General features: G+C 44.1%; 1 pseudogene; it reads right to left on the reverse strand.

Moving 5' to 3' along the window:
• Positions 1-2,407: 2,407 nt before the first annotated feature.
• Positions 2,408-3,555, reverse strand: LOC107739580 (putative nuclease HARBI1; annotated as a pseudogene).
• Between the last annotated feature and the right edge of the window lie 5,005 nt (positions 3,556-8,560).

The raw sequence follows: 8,560 nt of genomic DNA on the forward strand, positions 1-8,560 counted from the left end.
TACCGTCAGCCATACCCTGAACTTTCGGTTGATTAACCCAAACCCTTACCTTAAAGGGTTCATATGATGCGATTAAAATTTTTCCTTTCTCTTTGGAGTGTTACAAGCTCTTGGTGCATAAAGAAGATCTGTAAAGTTGCAAACACTAAAGTCTCAAAACCAAAGAGATATTCTTTATAAAAGTTAAGAGTCAGCCACACCTACCTAAAATGGCTCGTTCTAACACGCCCCCACATACCTACGTCACGATCTGGGAAGATTTGCATAACACCGCCCAAATGTGCACGCAAAGAAAGAAGGCATGTATGTGAGGGGCGTAACATTTCCGTCACATGCTTGAGGTATTCGGCCAATCACAACGCATTGGATATCTGGCCAATCAGAGCACACCTCGCTTTTCAGACCGATTAGTTTTGTAAAAATCGACGCGTTTCAAAAAGGCGGGGCATAGAGGAGAAACAATAATATACAGTATGTGGAAAATAATGTGTTTTTTGAACTTTAAACCGCATAAACACATTTCATTACACCAAATACACAAAATAATGTTCTTTTTAGCAGCATCATATGACCCCTTTAAGGGTAACCCTTACCCTGATCATGTTGGTTCCAAAACACCTGAGAAGAGTTAGTTCAATCAACCTCCTACAGATAACCTAGCATTAATGCGCGCGCTCGTCGAATATATAAAGGGATTTTCAATGGATCGCCGAATTCGTAATTCACCATGGAAATGCAAGGAGAAAAAAAAGAGGGCAGCATACTTCACAGAGGCTGAATTAGAGGTTTTGATGTTAGTTTACGAAGAGTACAAGCCCATTATATTAAAGAAAAGCAACACAGCTGCAGCGTAGAAGGAAAGAGAATTGGCTTGGCAAAGAATAACTGACAGAGTAAATGCGTGAGTTTCTTTATATTATATATTTAATATATAATACATATTTTACATTTTCTTCTAAATATGCTACCCTCTCCCCTTTTATTATAATGCAAAATTGAACATTGATCTTTTTTAATATGCTGTATATCTAGACAAGCATTTACTTTTCCGGCCATTCATTTCTAAATATTACAGTAATAATGTATATTGATTAGTAACATATTGGCTGCTTGTTTTATAAGGTGTAATCCTTCTGGAGCCAGAAGTCTGTCACAAGTCAAAATGAAACATAAAAATATTCTCCAAAAAGGTAATATTTCAATAACAGGAGCTATGTATTCTGTTTTTTTCTTTCTTTCTTTTTTTTTTAAGAGTATTTATCAGTCCTGTTTAGCTAATAGAAAGAAGGCAGAGGCCCGCTTAACTGGTGGGGGCCCACCACCACCTCCCCTCACCCCAGTGGAAGAGTTGGCTCTGTCCCTTAATAAAGGGTGGCCTGTGGTTGACGGCATCAAACAGGGAACCTCTTCAGACTGTGCCTCCCACAATAGTGATGTACTGAAATGCAGATAGTAGTTATGATTTATTGTAATTTTTAAGTCCTAAGTAAAAAATCATCTACGCTGACACTTAAAGGCATTTGGAATGCACTTAATGATTGTTTCTCTTGTGCATTATGCATGCTTATTTTTTTTTTTTTTACTGCTTATGCTGTTTACTGTAATCTTATTTTTAGTACTCTTGCATGCTCTTTATGTCTTTGTGTATATATGTGTGTATATATATATATATATATATATATATAATAGCTAATCTTATTGTTTTGATTGTCTTGCAGTTGCTGATGGATGTATAGTATTATTGGACCCTCCTGAAACCACACAATGTTACAGTTGTAAGTAATTATTGTCTGGTACCATTAGGTACGTTTGGATTTTTTAGTTTCTGTTAAACGGACAGAGTATACTTTCATATTTTCACTGTAGGATGTAGATGAAGAGACAACGTCTGCTGTGACCGAAATAGAAAATGATGGAACACCCATAGAGGTATTATGCATATCATTTAATGCATTCCCCTCATTTTACACAGGATAAAACAAAATGTGTTTGTCCTTTTACAGAATGTGGCTGGGGATGCATATGCAGATGAGGGCCCATCTACCTCCACAAAGCTTAGCAGTGTAAGAATTTGCCTGCAGATCTTTATTTAAATATGTTATTGTCTCACAGATTTTAACCAACTTTTTTTTTAAATTCTGCCTTCCTAGTTGTCTGCAAAGGAGCTGTATAAGGTCCATCTTCAAAGGCAAATAAAAAAAAGTGACATGGAGATGGACCTTATACAGCTTCAAATAGAGGAGAAAAGGCTGTCCATTAAGAAGGCCCAACTTGAAATAGAAATGCTGGAGCATCGCCTAAAGGTGGGAATTGTATGTGAACACTGATCTGTTAGTTGGTGTTAAATGGTATATAAAGCGATGACTAAAAATCTCTTATTTCAGGAAATCAAGAAATAAACAATGCTTCATTGCCATCCATTCAAATAAAGAGATTGACAAATAATGTCTCTTAGCACTATGCCATCTCTTTGGTCTGCTACATTCATTTGGGGTTCCTCTAGGCTATCTTCATCAAGTGCAGGGGGGTGGCTCTCACTTCTCATTGTGGCAATGTTGTGAAGGACAACACAAGCAACTGTGATGTCACATGCCCTCTCTGTACTGACCCTCAGCCCACGCAGACACTGAAACCTTGCCTTCAGGATGCCTATGGTCATCTCGACCTTGGCCCGTGTCCTGCTGTGGGCCAGGTTGAACCGTGTCTGTGGTCCAGGCTCAGGTTGAAGATAGGGCGTCATCATAAAAGGCAAACAAGGGTACCCTCTGTCCCCCAGCAAGTAACCACTGAAGTGTCCTATAATGATTTAAGTACAAATAAAAATGTAATGAAAAAAATAAAAACACCATGTAGAGCAAAATGTACCCTGTTGGAATTGTGGCACAACGATGACTCCCTAAAAATTCTGGCATCATGTACAGACCCTGGCCACTTGGCCTCAACATTAGTGATGATGTGGGTCACATCACATATTACCCAGTTAGTGGGGACAAGTGATGAGTTTAATGCTTTTAACACTGAAAGATTGAGGAGTGAAAAAACAGTTGATACCTGCACATTGATGCTATGGACAGACTTCCTATTAACATAGTTTCCATCATTGATTGAAGGAGCTTTAATAGGAATGTGGGTGCCATCAATGCACCCAATCACATTTGGGAACCCTGAAATTTAAAGTTATGTTATTAAAAAATTAAGTCACAGTGTGTGTGTGTGTGTGTGTGTGTGTGCAGTATGCTTGGAGCAAGTAATGGTATGTAACTAATATGTCACTTATAGATTCTCATAGAAAGGACAAACCTGCCACTCTGTGGAATTCTTCTTTAATAAGGCTTCTTTTTCTCTGATGTTGAGTTACAACCATCACCTCTGAAGCTCTGTGGTTATGGCCAAGCCAGCATTGCAGTGACTGGAGTAGTTAAACTGCCAGTACAATATGGGCAAAAACGTCTACCAGAGTTTCCATTTTACATAACTCAGCATGGCACTAATATCCTGGGTCTTGACCTGTTCCTTGGTCTTGACCTGTTCCTTAGCCTTGACTTTTCTCTGCATGACAGCGGTGCAACCATCCTTCAGGTGGACTCTCCATGGCAGACACAGTTTCCCGCTCTATTCAGTGGTTTAGGCTGCCTCTCTGCTTTTTCCCCACAAACCCCTGCTTAACCCAAATATACCACCTGTAATTCAGCCACTGCGACGAGTGCCTTTCGCCATGCGCGACAAGGTCACCACTGAACTACAGGGCATGCTAGCGACGTGACCACTCATGACGAATGCCTCAGACAGGTGTTCACAGCTCTGTCTAGACACAATCTGACATTAAACACAGAAAAATGCGTGTTTGCTGTCCCAGCAATAGACTTTGTTGGTCTTCGGGTGTCCAGCTCAGGTATCGCACCATTGCAGTCCAACGTTGCAGCCATTCTCAACCTTCCAGTGCCAACCTCAGCTGGACAGCTTGCATCCTTCCTCGGCATGACTGCTTACTATCTCAGGTTCTTACCTCAGTATTCTGAAATTACTGTAGCCTCCGCAATAGTTGATTTCCTGGAGCAGCTTTTTTCCCGATGGGGAATCCCGTGGGCCATTACCACTGACAATGGGCCGCAGTTCGTTTCCAGTGAGTTTTCATCGTACCTGGCTGCCAGAGGCATAGCCTATATACGCACCGCCTTCTACCATCCTCAAGCTAATGGTGGCATGGAAAGATTTAATCAAAGTCTGAAAAATGGTATACGTGCACACCTTGCCCAAGGTTTCCCATTTAAGGCTGCTCTCTCCCAGACCCTCTTGCATTATCGCGCTACCCAACATGCCACCACTGGGGTGTCCCCTTCCTGTCTCATGCTTGGCAGGGAACTAGAATTACCGTTGAGCAGGCTGCGCCCATCTCATCAGCTCCCAGTGAACACTTCGATTTGGGCACGGGTTCATCAACATCAGCGCAACATGAGAGCCAGCCTGCAGGTGCAATCATCCAGCAAACACAGCCTCAGTCAAGTCAACAAAGAAGGAAATGTGGCAACTGTGGCTCCATTCGTCATGCCAACAGGTCCCCAGACTGCCCAGCTATCGGCCAAAAGTGTAGACATTGTGGTAAGCTCAACCACTTTGCAAGGTGGTGCAGATCAAAGTCCAGTTCGCAGCCTTCACCAGCCGTAATTCATACAGTTGGTCCTCACTCAGTCACTTTCTCTACATGTGGTGTGCAGCTGAAAGACTGTTGCATTCCGCTGCTTCTTGACACAGGAGCTAAAGTGTCATTGCTTAATATGGCCACCTACAATAAATTTTTCTCTGATGTTGAGTTACTACCATCACCTCTGAAGCTCTGTGGTTATGGCCAAGCCAGCATTGCAGTGACTGGAGTAGTTAAACTGCCAGTACAATATGGGCAAAAACGTCTACCAGAGTTTCCATTTTACATAACTCCGCATGGCGCTAATATCCTGGGTCTTGACCTGTTCCTTAGCCTTGACTTTTCTCTGCATGACAATAGCGGTGCAACCATCCTTCAGGTGGACTCTCCATGGCAGACACAGTTTCACGCTCTATTCAGTGGTTTAGGTTGCCTCTATGCTTTTTCCCACAAACCCCTGCTTAACCCAGAAATACAGCCTGTAATCCAGCCACTGAGACGAGTGCCTCTCGCCTTGCGCGACAAGGTCACCACTGAACTACAGGGCATGCTAGTTGCAGACCTCATTGAGCCCATTGATGCTTCCCCTTGGGTCTCAAATCTTGTGGTTGTGCAAAAACGGTTTGGGGGCATACGTCTCTGCGTTGACCTTCGGGGGCCTAACAAGGCTGTGGTGCCAGACAAATACCCATTGCCGACAATTGAGGAACTCACGACACTCTTCTATGGCTCCTCAGTGTTCACAAAGCTGGATCTTAAGCAAGGTTACATGCAGATACCCCTACACGAGGACAGCAGAAACCTGACTGCATTCGTGACTCACATGGGTTTGTTCCGTTTTAAGAGGATTCCTTTTGGCCTAAGTTCAGCACCTAGTTGCTTTCAGAAAATCATGGCCACTGTCCTAGCAGGGCTCCCAGGTACGGCTGTGTACTTAGATGATATTGTAGTACATGGAAAGGACGTGGCCACTCATGATGAATGCCTCAGACGGGTGTTCACAGCACTGTCTAGACACAATCTGACATTAAACACAGAAAAATGCGTGTTTGCTGTCCCAGCAATAGACTTTGTTGGTCTTCGGGTGTCCAGCTCAGGTATCGCACCATTGCAGTCCAACGTTGCAGCCATTCTCAACCTTCCAGTGCCAACCTCAGCTAAACAGCTTGCATCCTTCCTCGGCATGACTGCTTACTATCTCAGGTTCTTACCTCAGTATTCTGAAATTACTGCGCCTCTACGACAGCTACTCAAGCATAACACCCCCTGGGTATGGACAGCAGATTGTGAGCAGGCTATTCATCGACTCAAACACCTTCTCACGTCACCACCAACTCTAGCTCATTTTGATCTCTCCAGCCCCACCCTGGTGACATGTGACGCCTCAGCAGTAGCAGTCGGAGCAGTCCTGTCACAGCTACATGATGGCATTGAAATGCCTATTGCTTTTGCTTCACGGGCTCTGAGTACTGTGGAACAAAAATACTCAGTGGGAGAGAGAGAGGCATTGGCGTGCATTTGGGCTTGTGAACGCTGGCACATGTATTTATATGGACGATCCTTTACTCTCAGAACAGACCACCAGGCTCTCACTACCCTCATGTCCTCTGCTGGAACGGGCCACAAGCCCCTCAGGCTTCACCGATGGGCTGACAGGTTGAATCAGTACAACTACCAGCTGCTGTTCACTCCTGGAAAAGACAACGTGGTTGCAGATTTCCTGTCCCGTTCAGCTGCGGAGCCGACTAGCACAGCCAAGCAGACGGAGTCAGATATAGAGAATGAGCTTGTGCAGTTAGTTTATGAGCCCTTACAGGCCGCAGTGTCTCTTGAAGAACTTAAGCAAGAGTCTGCAGCAGACCCACTCTTTGTTACCCTGAGCACCTACATTCAGAACGGCTGGCCAGCTCGGGTAAGCGCTGACCTGACACCTTTCTCCCGAGTCAGGGCAGAACTGACATGTTGGGGTGAGTCATGCATTGCACGGGGGCACCGAGCAGTCATTCCTCTGTCCCTTAGGGGGCGGGTGCTGTCAATGGCACACGAGGGTCATGTGGGGGTAGTTAGACTGAAGCAGAGGTGCCGAGATTTGGTTTGGTGGCCAGGGATTGACAGAGAGCTAGAAGCTCTTGTACGTGACTGTGCACCTTGTCTGCTTAGTGGTAAAACAGGTGCTCCAGCACTGCCACCTTTGCAACCTGTTGACTGGCCCACCAAGCCATGGGAGCATCTACAGTTGGACATTTGTGGGGAACTCGCCTCTGTTCCTCACCATCAGCGGTTTCTAGTTGTGGTGTATGACCTCCACTCAAAGTGGCCCGAGGTTGTGCCTATGGGCTCAGTTACAGCCTCCGCAATGGTTGATTTCCTGGAGCAACTCTTTTCCCGATGGGGAATCCCGCGGGCCATTACCACTGACAATGGGCCGCAGTTCGTTTCCAGTGAGTTTTCATCGTACCTGGCTGCCAGAGGCATAGCCTATATACGCACCGCCTTCTACCATCCTCAAGCTAATGGTGGCGTGGAAAGATTTAATCAAAGTCTGAAAAATGGTATACGTGCACACCTTGCCCAAGGTTTCCCATTTAAGGCTGCTCTCTCCCAGACCCTCTTGCATTATCGCGCTACCCAACATGCCACCACTGGGGTGTCCCCTTCCTGTCTCATGCTTGGCAGGGAACTAGAATTACCGTTGAGCAGGCTGCGCCCATCTCATCAGCTCCAAGTGAACACTTCGATTCGGGCACAGGTTCATCAACATCAGCGCAACATGAGAGCCAGATATGACAGCAAGCATCATGTTCGGCCCACAAAGATAAAAGTACAGGATTGGGTAAGAGCCCGTAGGCCACATCGCAGCAATAAATTGAGCTCTTTCCTGTCTGAGCCACTTCAGGTCAAAAGGCAGCTTGGGCCAGTCACTTTTGAGCTAGCTAATGGATCCCGCTGGCATGCCAGTTGTCTTCGAAGAGTGCCCACCCCCTCTGTTATGGAGGAAAACCTGAACCGACCTATGGACCCCATTCTGCCGCCACTAAATCTGGATCCTGATGTAGTCACCGGACAGGAAGCAAGAACCGAACATTGTCAGAGCCCACAATCTGAGGATGTCCCTATGACAACTCGCCCTGTGAGGACAAGGGCACGTCCTGCACACTTCCAGGACTTTGAAGCTTCGTTTCATACTTAAGCTTGGTGGGAGGGGGGAAAATGTTGTGGTTGCTAACCAGTTATTCGTTGTTATTATGTTGTAGTAATACTGTCGTGAAGTCATGCTGATGTTCATGCTTCACAGTTGTACCGTATTCCGTTCTGTTGCCACTGAAGTTCCTTGAGTAAACTAGCACTCACCCAAAGCTTTGTTTTCATGTGTTTTTGTTGAACATAACCCCCCCCCCAAACAATTTTAAAAACTCAGCGGATCAACACGAATCACACAAATGACCCATTTTGAATTCAAAACGGCGAATTTTACTGAAAGGTGACAAGTTTGCATCCCTGATAAAAATGGCAAAAGTACATAAAATGACAAACTAAAATTAATAAACTAAAAATACAAAAATTTATTTTATTAATTACAAATATTAGTAAGTGCTGTACTGCATAAATATTATATCCACACACACAGAACCTGTTCCAGACGTATATAATTCAATCAATAATATATAATTCATTATATATATAATTAAAATGAAATTTAAAAAAATTGAGAATAAGAAAAAAAAATTATACAAATACTAAATAAACACTATAATATACAAATATTAAAGGGGTCATATGATGCTGCTAAAAAGAACAGTATTTGGTGTATTTGGTGTAATGAAATGTGTTTATGCGGTTTAAGGTTAAAAAAACACATTATTTTCCACATACTGTACATTATTGTTTCTGCTCTATGCCCCGCCTTTCTGAAACGCG

This window comes from Sinocyclocheilus rhinocerous, unplaced genomic scaffold, assembly GCF_001515625.1.
Source record: "Sinocyclocheilus rhinocerous isolate Xijiao unplaced genomic scaffold, SAMN03320098_v1.1 scaffold314, whole genome shotgun sequence".
Taxonomy (NCBI): Eukaryota; Metazoa; Chordata; class Actinopteri; order Cypriniformes; family Cyprinidae; genus Sinocyclocheilus; species Sinocyclocheilus rhinocerous.